We start from the raw sequence: 19,226 nt of genomic DNA on the forward strand, positions 1-19,226 counted from the left end.
GGAACTGTGTCATCAGAGGAAGAGGAGGAAAGGAATAAAATAGTCCAGGAGTCCAAAGATGTACTAGGGTATTACTGTTCCTATGGAAAGATTAGGACAAATTAGCAACTACACTTGGTATTGGATGGGGATGCAAAGATGTTGCAGTAAGGCTTGCCCTAGTAGAAAAAAAAACTGTGCTACTGATGAACTGAGGGACTGCTCATGAGGCATACACAAGCAATGGTTAAGACTGTCCAGTAGACGGCTGGTATGACATGTCAGAACATGACATGTCATTTCAGTCAGAAAGAACTATGAAAACATTATCCATTTCCCCACTCTCCGCCTCTTAGCAAAGTAGATATGAATAAGTTCCTCCTTAGTTATTGATACACCACACAAAGTGTTGCCTATGTTGATTGATATCTCACCCTGGAGAACAAAGTCCAGCAGAATCTGGAAAGTTAAGAGGACTAATCTCATCTTCAGAATATTCATGTGAAGGTGGGCCTCTTGTTGGGACCATGTCTTTTGGACTGTTCTTCCCTCAAAATGTCCCTGCTCTCCAGAGAGGGAGTATCTGAAGTGCCACAGAGGGTGACTGCATCTACCAAAGCAGATTTATTTTGCAGACTGACAACAGATATATCGGATGATTGAGAAGGTGTATAATCTGAGATCATTGAATGCTAAAGATCTGTTAAAACACACTCATGAAATCCTGTGATTGTAATTGTTATTATATGTAATACATGACAGCTTTGAAATGAGGGGTCTGAGAGACAGAAGTTTGTCATTCGGAAGTTTCACTTTTTTAAAATCATGTTGAAATAGATTCCTATGAACTCAAAACTTTAAGAAGGCTTCAGCTGGGACTTTGGCAGATTTATTGAAATACCCAAGGGCATATACAAATGAAGGAAACTGTCTCTTAAAGGACTCTTCTGTTATGACATACAGATCCAGAAGCCAATCATGTAAGTATGGGAACACAAAGGTTCCACCATGCACTTGGTGTATACCCAGGGGGGCTGTGGTAAGACAGAATGGCAATGTTTGAAATTGGTAATGATTGGCTTTGAGCAGGAATTAAAGATGCTTTGCAATTCTTATGTGTAAAGAGATATCCTGAAATTCTATCGAGCACAGAAGATTGCTTCCATTCTGGCCATCCAGAATTGCCTTTTTTATACAATGGTTTAGACCACTTGGTTCTAAAAGGGTCAGTAGTCCTTCTTGGGAAAAAGTAAATCTGGAATAGACACCCTGCCTTCTCTGGTCTAGTGGGACCTCTTGGATGGCTCTTTTGAAGGAGCTGGGAAAAATGATGTGCCGCTATTCTCTTTCATTGGTATAGCATGTATGGGAAAGGTGGGGATGAATATCTGTAAGTTTCTATGAAAGGAATTGTGCAGTCTCTGGATATAATTTTCCTTATCCAGTTGTCTTCTGTGATGACCAACCATGATTCCAGGTGAAGAAACAGCTGACCACCCTCTCAACTGCCTCCAGACTGAAGCAGTTGGGCAAGCCTTCAGGGACAACAGGGTTGTTGTCTGGAGGAAGGACCCCCTAAATCATTGAATTTGCAGACTCCCTCTGCCTCTAGGGTGGCATCCATTGAATGGGGTCTCTTCTGCCATGGAAGCTTTCTCCAAAAAAGGAATCAAAGGGAAGAGACTGGGTCTTTTTAAACTCTCAAAGTGTACAGCAACAGCAGATAATGTCTTGCATTCCTGTTCACTTTTCAGCAACCTTTCCTTGACATTGATACCAAAAAGAGAGGTCCCATTATAAGTGGAATTTACAAAGGATGCTTTACTTTTGTCTACAAAGTCACAGAGATGCAGCTCAGCATGGAGATGCATAGCTGTACCATTGCCCACTGCTATGATTGCTCCATCCACCTTGTTGTTTAGAAGCCACTTCTAGAGGTTGACCCTAGCATGATTGCTACTTAGAGTTGAATTGCTTTGGAATATCTGGGATGGCATGTCTTTGCAGAATCCAGTGCATGTTCCACCAGTTCTCTTTGGAACTTCAATGTAGATGTTAAATAGTTAATCACCAAAAGGAAAAAAAAAGCTCCTGAGGAATAGGCATGATTCTCTGTACAGTTCATCATCCTATATTCCTTGTTACAAGGATAGACAGTGGAGCTTTCTTCTGAAAGTTCTCTCTTAGTGGCAGCTGCCACAATAACGGAAGCCACAAGGGGGCCCTTATTATGGTGTGGACAGTCCTTGAGGAGGCATAACATTTTATCAGATTTGGAGGGTATACACTCAGAAATGTTGGGTTCTCACCATGCTCTCTCCACCACTAGGTCAATCACTGAGATGCTGGAAGGGACCACCCATGAAGTAGTGGGGCAGACATAAATAACACCTTATCTAAGAAAGCAGGGAATAATTTGTCAAGTTTCCCTCTAATGCACCAATTTGAAACTCTTAAAATCTGTGATCTTCAGGAGAAGACTACAGGGAACCTTCCCTCTCCTCAAGGTCAGCGTCTGAGATAAGAGATTCTGCTGGGTAACTTATGTGCCTCCTCTTACATGCACATTTTTCAGGAACAGTTTTTGGGAGTTGGGGAGATTTTTTTGAAGAATCAGAACTGTCTTGTGCTACTTGTTGAAGGGGGGGGGGGGTTGAGGCTCTTGATGCTACTTTGTCCCTCAGTTTGAAGATGAGGACTCAAAGATCCAGTAAGAATGGTGTTAATTGGTGGAACTGAGATTAAGGATGCATTTCCTTTCAACATCAAGGGATAAGCAATTATGCTTTTAAAGAACTCAAAGGCTGATGCCAAGTCAGATAGCCCCAAAGAAACTCCTGCCAATGCTGACTCCACCCTAAAAAATGAGGAGGCAGCTACCTCTAAAAGGTAAGTCCCTGATACTGACAGTTCAGTAGTCTCTGGTGCCAAGATCAACGCTGACACCTTCAATGCCAAAGTCCCTGACACTGCACAAAGTAAGTCAACACTGAGTACAGTGCTGAGAACGTAGCATTAACAGTGGTAAGATCTAGAGCAATGATGAGTGAGTCAAACGCAACATTGGTACTGATAGATCACATCCGGCTAGTGATGGGGGGATACACTGGTATATTCAATGGCTCAAAAGTCACCAGCACAAAGACATATTAGGGGAGAAGCACAAGTAATAGGAGTCCACAGGCCAACCTAATTCACTCTGGAAACTGAGGGTGTTGAGATGACACCCATGTTTATCTGAGCTATGACAAATGCCCTCTTCAATTGATCTGAGTTTAATGTTCAAAACACTTCTGACAAACCTAATGGAAGAAGTGGAGGGAAGACAGGAGCTGAGGAACTTTTGAGAGCTCCCTCTCAGAGGACTGGCTGGCTACTAGTAGACTTTGTACTAAAAAGATCTATTGAGTACAATGATAGGCTCAGTGCAAGAGGCACAAGAGACAAAGATGGAGATGATCATGACTCTGAGGCCTCTTGTGAGTAAGGAAATTTTGAAACTTTTCAGGAAGCAACAGAAGTAGTCTCTTCAGGATCTTTTTCTTTCCTCTTTTTCTTTTGTTAACCAGTTGGCTAAAGTCATTTTAGTAACTGGTTTGACCAATTTTGAATCCAAAAAGGAGACAAATTATCTGATTTCCTGAAAATGTTTGTCCTATGTAGATAAAAACATAACTGTCTGTAAACATCTAACAGGTGCAATATACTCTCCTTTGTGTAATTTGGGAATAAAACTGGAAGTTGATAGTTTGATTGCTATTGGATTCTGACACCACCTTATGAAGGAAGGATGAGTTGGTTCATAAGGATACCCTGTCCTTATGAAAAATCAAATAAGGAGGCTTAGAAGATATGGCTTGAAGTTCTGAGACTCTTCTAGCAGATATAATGGCCACTAACAACACAGTTTTCCAGGTTAAAAATTTTAGTTCACGTTTGGCTGACGGTTCATATTGTCCATCTGAATCACAATGGCCCCAGAGGAGAAAGTGTCTTGGAAGGCCTGAAATGCTAGGAGGACAGCTCTCATTTCTAGAACACTGATATCCATATTGGCCTCCTCGCGGGACCATGTGTCTTACAAAGTTTGGAAGAAGCTAAAGACAAATTATTTACTACAATGAGAAAATTTGAAATGGAAAAGTTGATTTTTAATGGTTGAAGAACTAGCACCTTCATTAAAAATTGTAGCTAAAATTTGAGAACTTTAGAACTTTATAAGAAGTGCCCCTCACCTGATTTGGAAAGCATCCGTTGTAACTATGGGTTTGGACTTAAGGAGAATGAAGGGGTGACTTTGAATTATTTGACTGATATAAATTCACCAAAGGAGGTATTTTTGCATGCCTAAGTTATCTTGATTTGTGTGGATAAATGTTGGTGAAGACTACACAACTGAGTTTCTAGGGTCGACTGAGAAATTCTTATGTGGTATCTTGCTAATGGACCTAAAACTATCTCAGCAGAGATTGACCCCAATGCATGAAGGATCAATCAAGCTGAGAGAGAAGAATTTTGAATGATCTTTTTGACCTGGAACCATATAGTTTGTATCCTTGGTAAAGGAGGGGAGGTTGTCAAGAATATTGTATCAAACAAAGCTCTGATGAACTCCAATATCTGAGTTGGTTCTAGTTGAGATTTGCTGTGATTGATAGTAAAATACAGGGGAGAGCATAACTGGATTACATAATCTTGTGCTTTAAATCAGAGTATGCCTGGTTGGAGTGGTTATGAGCCAGTCATCTAAGTAAGGAAACACCTGGAATCCTTGCAGTCTCAAGTGAGCTTCCACTACTGCCATGCATTTGGTGAACACCCGGGGGCTGCTATGAGACCAAAGGGCAGAGCTCTGAATTGGTAATGACTGATTCCCAGCCAGAAGCATAGATATCATCTGTTCATTTTTATACAATAGCACTCATCTTGAAGATCTATTGAGCACATCCAGTTGTCCTTGTGCAGAAAAGACAGAATGGACTGAACCATGACCATCGAGAGCTTGGTGTACTGAACTGACCTGTTCAGAATGCTGTGATCCAGAATTGGTCTCCAGTCCCCTGTTTTCTTTAGCACTAAAAAGAATCCTGAGTAAGTTCCAGACACTTTCTGGTCTGTGGCACCTCTTGGATGACTCTTTTGTCTAGCCGCTTTTTTTAATTCTAGTGATGCTGCCTTCCTCTGCCTGGTGGAACATCAGGAATTTTGTTTATTGTTGGAGGGGTAGGGAAAAGGGTATTATATAACCTCTGGAAATAAACCTCTGCACCCGTGACTCTTTTGTAATCTCTAGCCAGACTCTCTGGTGCAGGGATAAATGACCCCTGACTGCTTCCAGAGGTAGACAGTTGGGCTTCCTTTCAGTTTTGTAAGCCTCCTCTGCCACGTATGTGGCAACTTCCATTGTAGTTCTCCCTCTGCCCCTGGGGAACTATCTCCACTTGGATCTTGGAAGGGACCTTGGGACTTTCTGAAACACATTTTTCAACCACCTCACTGATTCCTAGAAAAGATCTTTTGAGGAGTTAAAAATGTACGCCCAGAGCAAATAGGGTTTTACCATCCTGCCTTCATCTGTATAGTGTGTCTTTAACTTTGAAGCCAAATAAAGAATTTCTATCAAAAGGAGGATTGATGAAGGAAGACTTGAAGGGCTCAGCAAAATCACACAGGTGCATCCAGGCATGCCTCCTGATGGAAATGCTTGAACACACCACCCTTAAGGTACCTTCAGCCGCATGTCAGATGAGCCTCATGGATGATCTTGAAATAGATTGTAGGGTAGCCAACTATGAGGCAATTGAGTTTTCTGCCTCAGAAGTAATGGTGCCAGAGAGGGCTTTGGTAAGTTCTTTAATCCAGCTCCTCTGGAGTCTGCTAGAGTGTGCCAAATAACTCAGTAACTGAAGTACAAACGTCATTGAAGCATGCACATGCTTCCCAAATCTGTCTAGCCTCCTAGCCTCCCTGTTAGGGGGATGAACAGAGGAACTTTGTTCTACAAGTTCCTTTTTTGTGGTCACCGCTATGACCATGGCATCAACTTGGTACTCCCTTGCTGCAAAATTCCGTATCCTTGGGTGGCACCAAGATCCTGTCTGGTCTCTTGGGGATTGGCCTCAGTGGAATCAGATTCCTTCCATGCCTGTCAAGAAATCAAATCAATGAACCTGTCAGCAGGCAGAGTCACCCAGGATGTAGATGGGCCAGCTCCAAAGACTTCCAGGTATACTGATTCCACTTGGGAAGGGTTGTTTCTGGACCATCGACTCATTCTGACTCGAAGGCAAACCACTCGAGGCAGGGGTTAGAGCCAAGCTGTCCAGTGCTGAGGCTCCAAGAGCCAGAGACAGTTCTGACAACCTTGGGGTTGATTCCAACACTCCAGTCTGACACTGATGCTATGACTCCAAGAATCATCCAGCTCCAACATGCTCGGAGATGGTCCACTTTTAGATGTTAACTGCGTAGAAGATGCAATGAACTTTGGATCTCATACAGACAGATTCAGAATCCTTGGATCCAACTGCTCTGAAACCAAATCTTGTATCGAGAAGGAGACAAAATAGGCAGTGTAGTACTCATGGAGGTCTCCGGGCCCAATGGGGTAGCAGCTAGGAGAACCCTCATTTAAATTTGCATTGAGAGGAATTCCCTCATCATCCTGTCAATATCCGCTTCAGTCAGAAATCTGGAGGAACAAGAAAACAAAGCTATTGACAAAGCCCTAGAATGATGACTCCTTGCCAGAAAAGGAGATGGTAGTTGAGAGGACATCAGATTCAGGCTTTTAGGAGATTGGATTTGTTGTGACCTATCCATATGCTTCTTTGTATCTCACGGGGTAAGATCTGAAGTTTTTCTTTTTGGATCCAAAGCAGTCAGACCAGAGGATTTTGACTTTGAGCCTGAACAGGTCAGATTCAAAGGTTTTGAAATTTTAAGAGATGGGTTCGAACTGTATTTTAATTGTAATACATGGGTCTATATATGTGATTATATACCACATATTATACACCCATATATATACGTATTTCATCATATATTCATAAACATTTTGTATACATATTTTTTATTTTTATTTTCATTCAAATACATCAGAACACAACAACTACATCTACAGTTAACAGTTTTAAATAAATATATATAAATACAATTATAAAATACAACACGATCTCAATACATACACTTTTTTCCTACTTCTGACACAAATTCATATTTTTGAAACAGTAAACTAGGTTACTTAAAAATTGATTTGAAAAAAATGGATATTATTGATGGAATTCCACTATTAATGTTGGTGTTGCTTTAAATACCTTGCTGAATTTTAATGGTTTCATTAGTTTTTTACTTAATTTTAACCTTTAATTGAATAATGATTTGATTGAAATGTATATAAAAATGTGAGTGTGTGTGTTTAGAACTGATTCTGAAGAGATCTCCAGGGTGGAGACGAAAGCGCTCAATCCTTATTTGTCTTATGTGTAATAAAATCGTGGTTACTGCTGAAGAGTCGGATGCCTGAGTTCTCCTTTGGATTTCCTGTTTTTCACGTCTGTTTTTTGTACTGAGTAAGGTTCTACACATTTTCTACAAATCACTTCGTAGCCAATATTCTCCAACCTTAAAACAACAGTTTATTGACCAAAGTTCTGATGAAGTCTAATGGTGAAAGCACTTAACTTTTTTATTTTCGTTACGTTTCACTGTGACTTTGGTCAATAAACTGTTGTTTTAAGGTTGGAGGATATTGGCTATGAAGTGATTTGTGTTGGATTATTTGTTGGATCATCACTTTAAACACCTTTTTGCTGTGTATTGAACTTGCAGGGCTCAGGGAATGCTTTTTAACCTCCTTTTTGTCATGTTTTTTAGGGGGATGAGCTCCAGATTCTGAATTGGAAGATTTTGAAGGGAATAATCCCCTCAAAATTAGTTTATTTCTCCTATCAATAAGTGTCCTAGGGTTGAAGACTTTACAAATATCTCAAGCAGATTCCAAGTGGACCAGGCATAAACAATAAACACACATAGCATGTACATCTGATCATGGAATTTTATGGTCATAGGCTGTGCATTTTTTAAAACCGGATGTTTTTTCAGCCATGTCTTTTCTACAAGAATGAAAAGAAAAGAAAAAAAACTTTTGATAAATAAAGTATTATAAACAATGGTAATAGAAAATTATACCTAAAAGTTATAAGGGAGAAAGAAGAAAGGGGAAAATACCAACTATTGTACTGAAGACTTACACTAAAGAGTACAGAAAAGGCAAGGGAGGATACATAGACAACTTACTAAAAAAAAGGTAAAAAGATAAACAAAGAAATTACTACTTTACTCATAAAAAACCTACTACTGCCTGAAAGTTGACAGTGACCACGTCCATACGCAAAAACGGCAAATAAGATCTGAGGTATGGTAGGGGACTAGTGCATTATGGGTAAGAGAGGAGCTTAAGAGCTTCAGTGTTTCATGAGCTGGAAAAAGTGGCCGAGTTGGATCTGAGCGTTGAATCTGAACCCATTTCATGAGGAATGAATGAAAATGACAACATTAGATCCTACTTTTGATAAACAAAGGTAATACAATCAGTTAATCATTTGGTCAAAGTAACTTTAAATACAGGTTTACCTAGTTTGGAATCAGAAAAGGAAACAAACAATTGTTCAGACTGTCTTAAATCCTTAGTTCTGTAAAGGTAGAAATGCAGCTGTCTGCCCATCCAATAAATGTAACATATATTCACATTTGTTTGAGAAGTTTGGAAAGAGAACTGGGAGATTAATGACTTCATTAATATTCAACTCAGAGATCACCTTTGGTAAAAAAAAAAAAAAATGGATTAGTCCATAAAGATACCCTTTCCTTGCGAAAAAAATAAATAAGGTGGTTTAGAAAACAAACCTTGGAGTTCAGATACTCTTCTAGCAGATGTAATAGCAACTAAGAAGATAGTTTTCCAAATAAAAAAATTTAGGTCAGATTTACTTGAGGGTTCAAAGGGAGGTTGTGTTAAGGCCTGAAACCTGATACTTAAATCCCAAGGAGGGATAGGATCTTTTAATGGGGGGGTCTAAGTAAAAAAGTTCCTCTTAAAAAGGTTTTACAAATTTTAGAGAAAGCTAAGGTAGAATTATTTACTATCAGATGAAAGTCTGAAATGACTGATAACTGGACTATAATAGTTGAGAAACTAGCACCTTCACTGAAAATTGTGGCTAAAAGGTCAAGGACATTTGAAATCAGTACTAAAAAGGATCTAAGTTTTTGCTTAGGGCCCAAAGAACAAATCTTTTCCATTTACTCTTGTAAATCTTTCCTGTGGAAGCTTTATGGGAAGATAATAAAATGTGATAGATGGCAGAGGAAAGCCTGGGATGTCTAGCAATCAGCCGAACAGGAGAAACAATGGCCTGTTATGTCTTGGTGAGTCTTGCCTGTCAGATGAGACACGAGGTCTGGAGTTAGATCTAGAATCCAGGGTGGATGTAGAAGATGAGGTTAATGAAGGGAAACCAAATCTGACAAGGCCAGTAATGGGCAATAAGGATAACTGTGTCCTTCAATTGAGATGCTTTCTGAAGAAATATGGGAATGAGGAGTAACAGGAATAAGCATAAAGGAGACTGGGGTGCCAAGCATGAAGAAGAGCATTTCTCAGTGACTCCCCCATGGGGGGATTGGGGCAAAGAACCTACTGCATTTATCAATGAGGGGAGAGGCAAAAAGATTGCAGGATGGTTGGCCCCATTTATGGAAAATTCTCACTACCATATTGGCAATGAGAGACCACTTGTGAGGCATTAAGATGGACCTGCGTAACTTGTCTGCAATCACGCTGGATTTCTCTGGGCTGTGCATTGCTATTACAAAGCAACTGGAAGAGATCACCCATTGCCAAACTCCTATAGCTTCTCAACAAAAAGGGTAAGATCTAGTTCCCCCTTGTTTGTTGATGTACTGCTGACATATTGTCCATCTGAATCTCAATAGTCCCAACTGGAAGAGTGTCTTGAAAGGCCCGCAATTCTAGAAGGATAGCTCTCATTTCCAGGACACTGATATGTGTCTTGGCCTCCTCAGGGGACCATGTGCCTTCGACTATCCTTTCTGAGAAATGCCCCCCTCCCACCTCAGCTGAGAAACATCCATGGTCATAGGTTCATAGGTTAGTAATAAGCTAACTGCCCTTGCGAGCCATTTTAAGCCTAGCCAATTATACCTTGCGAGACTCAAACCCTGCACCTTGTGTTTGTAAGGTAAACACCTTAACCATTAGGCCACCCTCCCAACCCTAACTGTGGCCTTGGGTTGAGGGAAAACAAAAGAACAGCCTTCATGGAGCTGACTTGAGTGGATTCACCACAGAAGGTAATTCTTGCACTCTTGAATGATTTTGACTGGCATGGACAATGGATGTTGAAGAATGGATCATCGAGTAGCCAGGGTCCACTGAAGGATTCTCACATGGAACCTGGCCAGCAGTACCAGGGCAATTGCCACTGCCATGGAACCCAAGAGTGGAAGTATCAGTTTGGACAGAAGAAAATAATTCTGAACTATCTTCTTGACTTGGAATTGTACAGTGTCTATTACAGAAAGAGGAAGAGAGGCTATATGAGTGACTGTTTTCACATGAGCACCAATGAATTCCAGACTCTGAATCTGTGTGAGTTGAGATTTGTTGGAATTGACTGATATTCCCAGATGAGAGCACAGCTGGAGTAAGTAGTCCTTTGTTTGAATCAGCTGATGCCTGGCTGAAGCAGTATGGAGCCACTCATCTAGATAAGGAAGCACTCTGAATCTTAGCAGTCTCAAGTGAGCTGCTACTACTGCCATGCACTTGGTGAACAGCCTGGGGCTGTGGTGATACCAAAGGGCAGTGCTCTGAACTTGTAATGACTGGCTCCCACCTGGAAGCAGAGGTATCTTTTGGAGTGCCTGTTCATCTTGAAATGATAGTATGCATCCTGAAAATCTACTGAGCACATCCAGTCATCCTTGTGCAGAATGGAAAGAACCGTGACCATCCAGAACTTTGTATACTGAACAGACTGATTTAGTTTTCTGAGATCCAAAACTGGTCTCAAGTTCCCTGTCTTTTTTGGTACCAATAAGAATCTTGAGTAAGTTCTGGACCCTGTCTGGTCTGAGGGATCTTCTTGGATGACTTTTTTTCTAGCAGCTTTTTTACTTATAGAGAAGCTGCTTCCCCCTAAATGGGTGCAACATCAGGGATTTGCTTTGGAATTACTGATGGAGGCTGGGAAAATGGTATAATGTAATCTATGCATATTATCCTCTGCACTCATGAATCTTTTGTGATATTTAGCCATGCTCTCTGGTGCAGGAATAAATGACCCCCCAACTGCCTCCAGAGATGGATAGTCGGGCCTCCATTCAGGAGAGCTGGTAGGATCTGTCTGAGAAAGACTCTCTGGATCCCTGATTATGTAGACCACTTCTGCCACATGGATGATGTCTTCCATTTGAGTCCCCCCCCACCTCTGGGGGAACTATCTGCACGTAACTCCTGGAAAGGACCCTGAGATTTCTTAAAAAAATCTTTCTACCACCTCGCTGCTTTCTAGAGAAAGACCTATGAGGAGTAGAAAAACATACATCTACAGCTGACAGGGTCTTCCCATCTTGCTTGCACCTGGAGAGTGTGTCCTTTACTTTGGGGCAAAAAAGCAAGGTTCTGTCAAAGGATGCATTGATGAAAGAAGACTTAGCTCTGTAAAGTCACACAAGCGCATCCAGACATGTCTCCTAATGGAAATGTCTGAACCCACTGCCCATGGGGTACCTTCTACAACATGTGAGACTAACCTCATGGATGAATTAGATATCAATTGAAGGCTATCCAGCTGTGAGGAAATTCTTTTCCCTTTATTGGAGGACATGGACCCCAAAGAGATTTGGTAAGCTCCTTGATCAAATCTCCCTGAATTCTGGTAAAATGTGTCAAATAATTCAGTGGCCTAAAAGTGAAGGTCACTGAAGCATAGGCATGTTTCCAAACCTGTCTAGTACCCTAGATTCCCTGTTAGGGAGGTGGACAGAGGAGCTCTTTCACCATTTCCTTTCTTGAAGCTGCTGCAATAACCATGGCATCGACTGACACTCCTTTACTCCAGTGTAAGCAGTCTTTTAAAGATGCAAAAATTCTATCTGGTTTCTTAGGAACTGGCTCAATAGTGTATGGCTCCTTCTAATGGTTTATGGCTCCTTCCACACCCACCGAGAGACTAGATCTATGAGCTCCTTGACAGGGGGAAGTCACCCAGGAGGTAGACGGGCCAGACCCAAAAGCCTCCAGATACACGTATTCCTCTTTGGAAGGGTTATTTGGGAAACCAACCACCTCATTGTTTAAGGAGTTCCGAGATGTCTGCAAAGGAGACGTCAAGTGGTGAGCTGGGAGACCCCTCCACCTCATCAAAATCGGTGTCCTCAATGAAAGACTCCTGTGGGGAGTCTAAGTTTCTCCTCTTGCAGGTTCTCTGATGAGGGGCTTCCTCAGTGAGATGGCCTGGGAAAGTATCAGGAGAGATAATAATACCCTGATGGATGGATTGGAGTCTAGCCCAGACTAGCTGTCCCAGGGGAAGGGATAATCAAAGCTCAGGATGCAAAACCAAATGGGAATGGGATAAATAAGTCTGATCCAAAGAAGACAATGTTGTCTGTTCTCTAGGCATAAAAAAGAAACCCCACTTCCTCAAAAGTGGAGTGCCTAGTAGAAGTAGAAACTGATGGATCAGACATCGGACCCTCTTGGACCCTCTTGGATCGTGGGCCCCTGCCATCCTGTCTGCATCATCACCCAAGGAGGAAGTTGAAACTGAGCTATACAACAGCAAAGCTCCAAGGGAAAGAGATGGCTCTAAAAGCTTGACAACTGACTTCAATGTCCTGGAGCTGGTGCCATCACTTCAGTTCTGAGGTGCTCAGTACCATTCACCTCAAAGAAACCATCAGAGTTGAAGACGTAATTATCTTAGGATCTGAGGAAGATGCTCCCAAGAACTTTGGATCTGACGGCTCTAAAACTAAAGAAAGGATCAGAGAAGGAGAAATTAATGATGGTGTGGTTTGATGGAGGCTCTCAAGACCCAATGGGGTTGGTGCTGAAAGACATCCATTTGAATCTGCATCCTGAGGAATGTCCTCATTATCCTCTCCACATCTGCCTCTGATAGGCTCCTTTAAGAATGAAGAGACAAAACCATTGAAGAGAGCCTGGAATGCCTTCTACCCAAGAAATGAAGAAGGTAATCTGGAATAGACAGGCTCCAAAGTCCAAGGGGGTAAGGATCTGAGGGATCTTTGTATCTGAAGTAGTCGGATCTGACTTTTTCAAAAGTTTTGCTGGTGGCTCCGATGAAGGAGCCAAAGTTGAGGTCAAGGTGGAAGGGTGATCTGGAGACCTTTTACATATCTCCTTATCCTTGGTAAGAGACTCGCCCTTTTTGTCTGATTTTCTAGAGGTTTGAGCCCCAGCAACCAAAGGAGAGGATTTGGAAGGAACAAGACCTCTCAGAATAAGTTTATCTTTCCTCTTAATTAAACTTGAAAATTAAAGCCTGCACATATGTCACATTCTACCTCCAAGTGTTTCAGGCCTAAGCAGTATACACATTCTGTGTGGGCATATGAGTACAGAATCTTGTTCCACAAGAAACACATTTTTTGAAACCAGAAGGTTTATCTGTCATCTCTTATCCAATAAAGAAATATATCAGCAATATAATAAAAAAAAATGTATATTCCGAAAAGATAGACAGACTTTTTTTAAACAAAGGGGATGCAAAAGGGAAAGAAAAGACTCCCAACAATGGTATTGAGAGGTACCCAAAGAGTATGAGGAAAGGCCATTAGAGGAAAAATGGAATGGAACAGTAAAAAGGGTACAGGGGAGGTATAGAGAATGAAATAAAAATATGTAGCAACACATTGAATGAAATGTAACTCGCTTAAAGCAAAAAAAAAAAAAAAAAAGCAAAAATCTAAATCCCAACACTTGAGAGCTGGTAATCCACATCTGTTCACAATGGCAGCAAACAATATCTAAGATATGTTAGGTTGGTGCGGCATTATGGGTAAAGGGAGGAGCTCAAGAATTCTATGATCTGGAAGAAGTGGCCAAGTTGGAACTGAGTATCGAATCCAAACCCAGCAGTTGAAAAATGAATGAAAATGACAACATCAGATTGTACTTTGATATCTAGACTACTACCTTACCAGTTGTAGCATTTACTTTATCAAAGCTTGTCTTTGGTGCCAGATTCTGGAAATTATTCACTGAATTCCTATACAAGATTTATTATGGATCTTCGGTATTACCTTGGTATTACCATGAGCAATGCAATTAAACACTCATACAGTAAAATTATTCGACATATAGACCATTTTACCATATTTGCCTGACAATCACTTCTCTGTCAAAGGGGACTGTGAGAAATGGAATAGTCTTCCTTGTATGAAATGATGAACAGAGACAGATACAGTGGAATAGTTTGTTTTGTGACTATTACAGAAGTCTCAATGACATTTCTGTAAAGCCCGTTTTCTTTTGGGGGGCAGGGTTTGGTTTTCATTGCGCTTATACTTAACTTTCATATGTGCTAAGACGATAACACTGTCCATTCACTTTTACTCAGGCAGCTGCAACAGCTGCACATCATACCTCTCAACTGTACAGATTTTCACAGAATTTCCAGCTTTTTGCCTCATATGTTTGGTCTGTTTCTCATACAATTGTGGTTTTCTGGCAAGTCACTGGCAATTCATTGAGGACTTAATTAAAAAAATAATGACAGACATCCAAGATTCATGCAAAGCCTATTATTCTATCATCTTTTTATGTTTTTAAGAGCAGTATTTAAAAACTGTCCCCCATTTTTCATCAATTGCCCCCCTCCCCCTACCAATAAAAAAAAATCATATAGTTCACAGCTTTTGAAAGGTTTATCTCACATAAAAGGGTGCCAGAAGATGGGTAAGATGTCTCCTTTTAATATGACTAATAGAAAGAAAATTGTTTTACCTCAAAATATTCTTCCTCTTTTTAAGAACATTTTTGATGGACTTTTTTTTCTTTATTTCCCCCTTTACAACTTTAAGATAGACCTGTAAAGATTCCTTTGTTTTAATGTGAAAAGTAAATCAACAATTGTCTGTGCTTTGAACACACACTGGCTTCCTGACCAACTCTAAATATTCTTTAACAAAGAGCATGTAGTCTGTAACAGGCAGGGATACAACAGAAGGCTGGTTAGGAGAAAAATCAACTCAAAGAATAAAGATATAGGTTATTTCCAAAATAATAAAATAATAATCTGTCTATTTTTGGTCATGCAATAGTAAAACTTTCTTGTGGGATCAAAGTTATTGTCATTAGTTCTGCCTTTCCCTGTCTGAAGTACTGGAGTCTAAGACTCTTCTCTGGGTGCCTTAGTGACCAGTTCTAGGATCCCAATTTTAGAAGACATTCAAGTAGCTGTACCTCCCTGTTGAACTTGTTAAGGAGTATGTATGTATGTATTTATTTATTTCTTAAAAATTATGAGTTAATACCTTTTTGAGAACACTTTTCATATTTTGCTCTCCTTTACTCTCTCCACAGTGTGAATTTATATGTTGAGAAATCATTCTCCTTAGAATGTTTTTTTGTGATCTTAGTCATTTTCAATTAAATACGAAAAATTAGTTTTCAAAAGCCTTAATTTAGTGACTTTATTTAACTTTGGAAAAGTACCAATTAAACCCTATAAAAACAATTGAACATTAGAAAAATTAGAGCTAAAGCAAACTATCTCCCATGGCTAACTAGGAGCACAAGAGCCTTACGAAAGTCTAGAGATAAAGCCTGGAAGATCTGGAAAAAGAATAACACTAGCCTAGACAGACAAAACTACCAACAACTTAGGAATCGGGCCAAAAAACAAACAAAACTTGATAAACAGAACTACTTCTTAGGTATCCAAGACAAACACTCCAAAAATCCCCAAATGTTTTGGCAAGCTATCAATTCCCTACTAAAACCTGGCAAAACTACCACCCCAGCTCCCAACACCAACACTAATAATGATGACATAGCTTATCAATTTAATCATCACTTCACAGAATCGATTCTGTCATTATCTGCCCAACTACCTAAGAATAACTCTATATCCACCCCCACCACAAGTCACGATAATATACCTTCCTTTACTCTTTCACCTGTACCAACCTCTATAATTGAAAAACTACTCTTAAAACTGAAACCTACCACTCTCGCAGCCAATGGTATACCCGCTAATTTCCCAAAAATAGCAGCTGAATCCTTAGCTTACCCTGATTCAATTCTTATAAACTGCTCCATACGGGAAGCATACATCCCTCAGCTATGAAAAGTCTCATATATTAATCTCTCTTCACAAAGGCGGCTCAAACTACCAACCCATTGCTATCTTATCTCCCCTATCTAAGCACCTTGAGAAATGTATTCACACTCAAGTGATGCACTTCCTGAATTCACAATCTCCTCTCTATCACACAGCATGGCTTCCACCCAAACCATAGCACAACTGCTGCACTTCTCAGGTTAACCAACTTAGAAACAGCAACAATTTTGTATCAGCTATATTCTTAGATCTCTCCAAAGCATTTGACATGGTCTCACATACCATACTATTAGACACTCTATCCTCCCTGTCCTTTGCCCCCTGTACTACTGCCTGGTTCAAAAACTGTCTGGCAGGAAACAATCTGTCTAATGGCAAGGTGTGCTATCACCTCTACTTCCAACTACCATAGGCATACCACAAGGCTCAGTATTGGGGCCACTACTATTCTCCATTTTCACCAACAAACTACACACTTCCACCCAGCATGCCTCACTTATACAGTATGCAGATGATTCAACGCTAATCTGCTCAGCCCCATCCCTAACCACTTTACAACAACTTACTCAGGAATCCTTCAGTTCCGTGGAAAGATGGATTACTGATATCCAACTTATCCCAAACCCCAACAAGACCAAATTACTCCTATTTACCCCCAACAAATCTAAAACCCCTCCTCTTTCCTTCACTATCACCTCCAGTAATGGCATTGTCATTTCTCCCTTTCTCCATACTAAACTCCTTGGTGTAGAAATAGACAAAAATCTTCACTTTGATGTCCATATTTCTCAAACCATCAAAAAAGTACATGAAAAATGGGAACTCTATACAAACACAAAAACTTCCTATCAGATCAAGCACGGGTCACCCTAGCCCAAACCCACCTGTTGTCTACCCTGATGTATGCAGCACCAATCCTAACCCAGGTCAGGAAATTGGACCTAGACAAACTTGAGTCATGTTACAATAAAACTGCAAAATTTGCCACTATCTCTGCTTTTAGAAGCCATCACTGCCTCGCCCTAAAGGAACTACAGTGGCTAGAACTTCCTCAATTACTTAGTTACCACCAACTAGTTATTGCCTGCAACATTCTAAGGAATCCTCACAAAACTCCAGCTCTAAACCAACTATTGACCCAATATTCAGCAAATCGTCCTCTCCGTTCTACCAACAAAACTCTTCTCTGTATCTCTAACACTAACAACACTGCAGGCAAAGCTCTATTCTCTCATTCCATAGCTAGAAAGTGGATTAACCTCCCCCATAATGTGTCTTCTGCATCATCTATAACACAGTTCAAAAACTCATTTAAGTCACATCTTATGGGTTCCTGGCTCTGTCCATGCATTACATAAATACTTTCCTTCTCTCTTCCACTCCTTCTTACCTTCATCTCTACTTGTTCTTTCTGTCTGCATTCTGCAGTGTGAAACTCCTCAGTTGACTGCTATCTGGGGTCTATCTGCAATTTAAGCTTGCTTTTAACAAATCCATTGCAAATATGTATTATTTCTTGTGTGATTTTTTTTTTGCTTGTCTTATCACCTTTTGCAATTATTGTTTAACTAATGTGGAGCTTTTCTCCCCGGGCCTCCACTGTAAATGGACCTCGTTCCAGTCGGACTTTCCCGATCAACAAATGTAAAATAAAATAAAAATAACAAGCATTGGACATTATAATCTTCAGGCATGAATGGTATTTCCCAACTTTACATACTGATTGATTCAAAGAAAGAAGATAGCATTTCTCCAGTAGAAGTTGAGAAGCATGCTACGCAGATGGAAATTCTATTACTGCACTGGGTAACTGAAAGTTCTCAGACAGCAAGCACAACTAAAGAACTGTATACCAGTGCTGAATGTATGTGGCATTCTCATGTCACCTACATCACCACCTGCACAAGTGGATGACCAATTTTCATAAGAAAGAAAGACAGCTCTGGAAAAACAGTCAGATCAATGGAAATCAGAAGGTCAGATGGAAGGATTTAGTGGGTTACAGGTAAGTGGGACCACAAGTATTTTATTAGTTCAAAGCAGAGCCCGATAGGTGGGATGTAAAAGCAAATGAGAGATTCAGTGACAGATCACAGGATAGGTGGTGACTAAAAAACCTGTCACATAATGGAACAAGACATCTGTTTATGCTTCTGAGAAATTAAGAAAGCTTCCCCAACAGTGTGTACTGTATTCAAAATAAATTATTTTTTTACTTAAAAGCTGCTGCATTGATTTATGGTTCTGGCTCCTGTGTTGTTCTACAGACAATTTACAGAAAAAAAAAATCAAAGACTAGTATTACACATCTTTAAATTAGAGACTATCCCCGGAATTCAAGAAGCTCGGTGCAAGGACGGTTTTAGCCTTGCGCCAAGCATCCTCACTACAGATGGCGCAGCAGCGTCAAATGAATATGTATGAGGGCGCGCCACTGCACTTTCGACGTGCACAGGAAACAAGTGCGAGTGCAGCAGGCATGTACAAGTGCTCTACAGAGGCGTAAACATGCCCCAAAACACTTGCAAAACTTACTATGCCTACTAGTAGAGCCCGCCCCTAATAGTAAGTCATTAATTCAGAGTCCGTAGATACCGAAATGTATGCTAAGCATACAAGAGTGTCCACGAACAGTGAAATAAAATCGAAGTAGTAAGCACACAAGCATGTAGTGGAATGTTGAGCCCTGTCCCTAGAACTTTCACAATTAGATTCCCTGTCCCTGTGTCCCTATTATGCATTTGAATCGCTTCAATATCGAAGGTGTAACCAAAGCACAGCGTGTCGCTACCCTCCACCAAGCATAGCTTACACATCATATTCATTCAAATAGAGGAAAAACATGCAGAA

At 40.5% G+C, this 19,226-nt stretch overlaps 1 protein-coding gene across 1 annotated transcript in view; it reads right to left on the minus strand.

Annotated features, from left to right (window-relative positions):
• LOC122803869 overlaps positions 1-19,226 on the minus strand; it is a 1,036,817-nt gene that overhangs the window by 285,915 nt on the left and 731,676 nt on the right. The gene's annotated exons all lie outside the window — the stretch shown is intronic.

The sequence above is a fragment of the Protopterus annectens genome, chromosome 6.part0 (assembly GCF_019279795.1).
Source record: "Protopterus annectens isolate FY-2018-M chromosome 6.part0, PAN1.0, whole genome shotgun sequence".
NCBI lineage: Eukaryota > Metazoa > Chordata > Ceratodontiformes > Protopteridae > Protopterus > Protopterus annectens.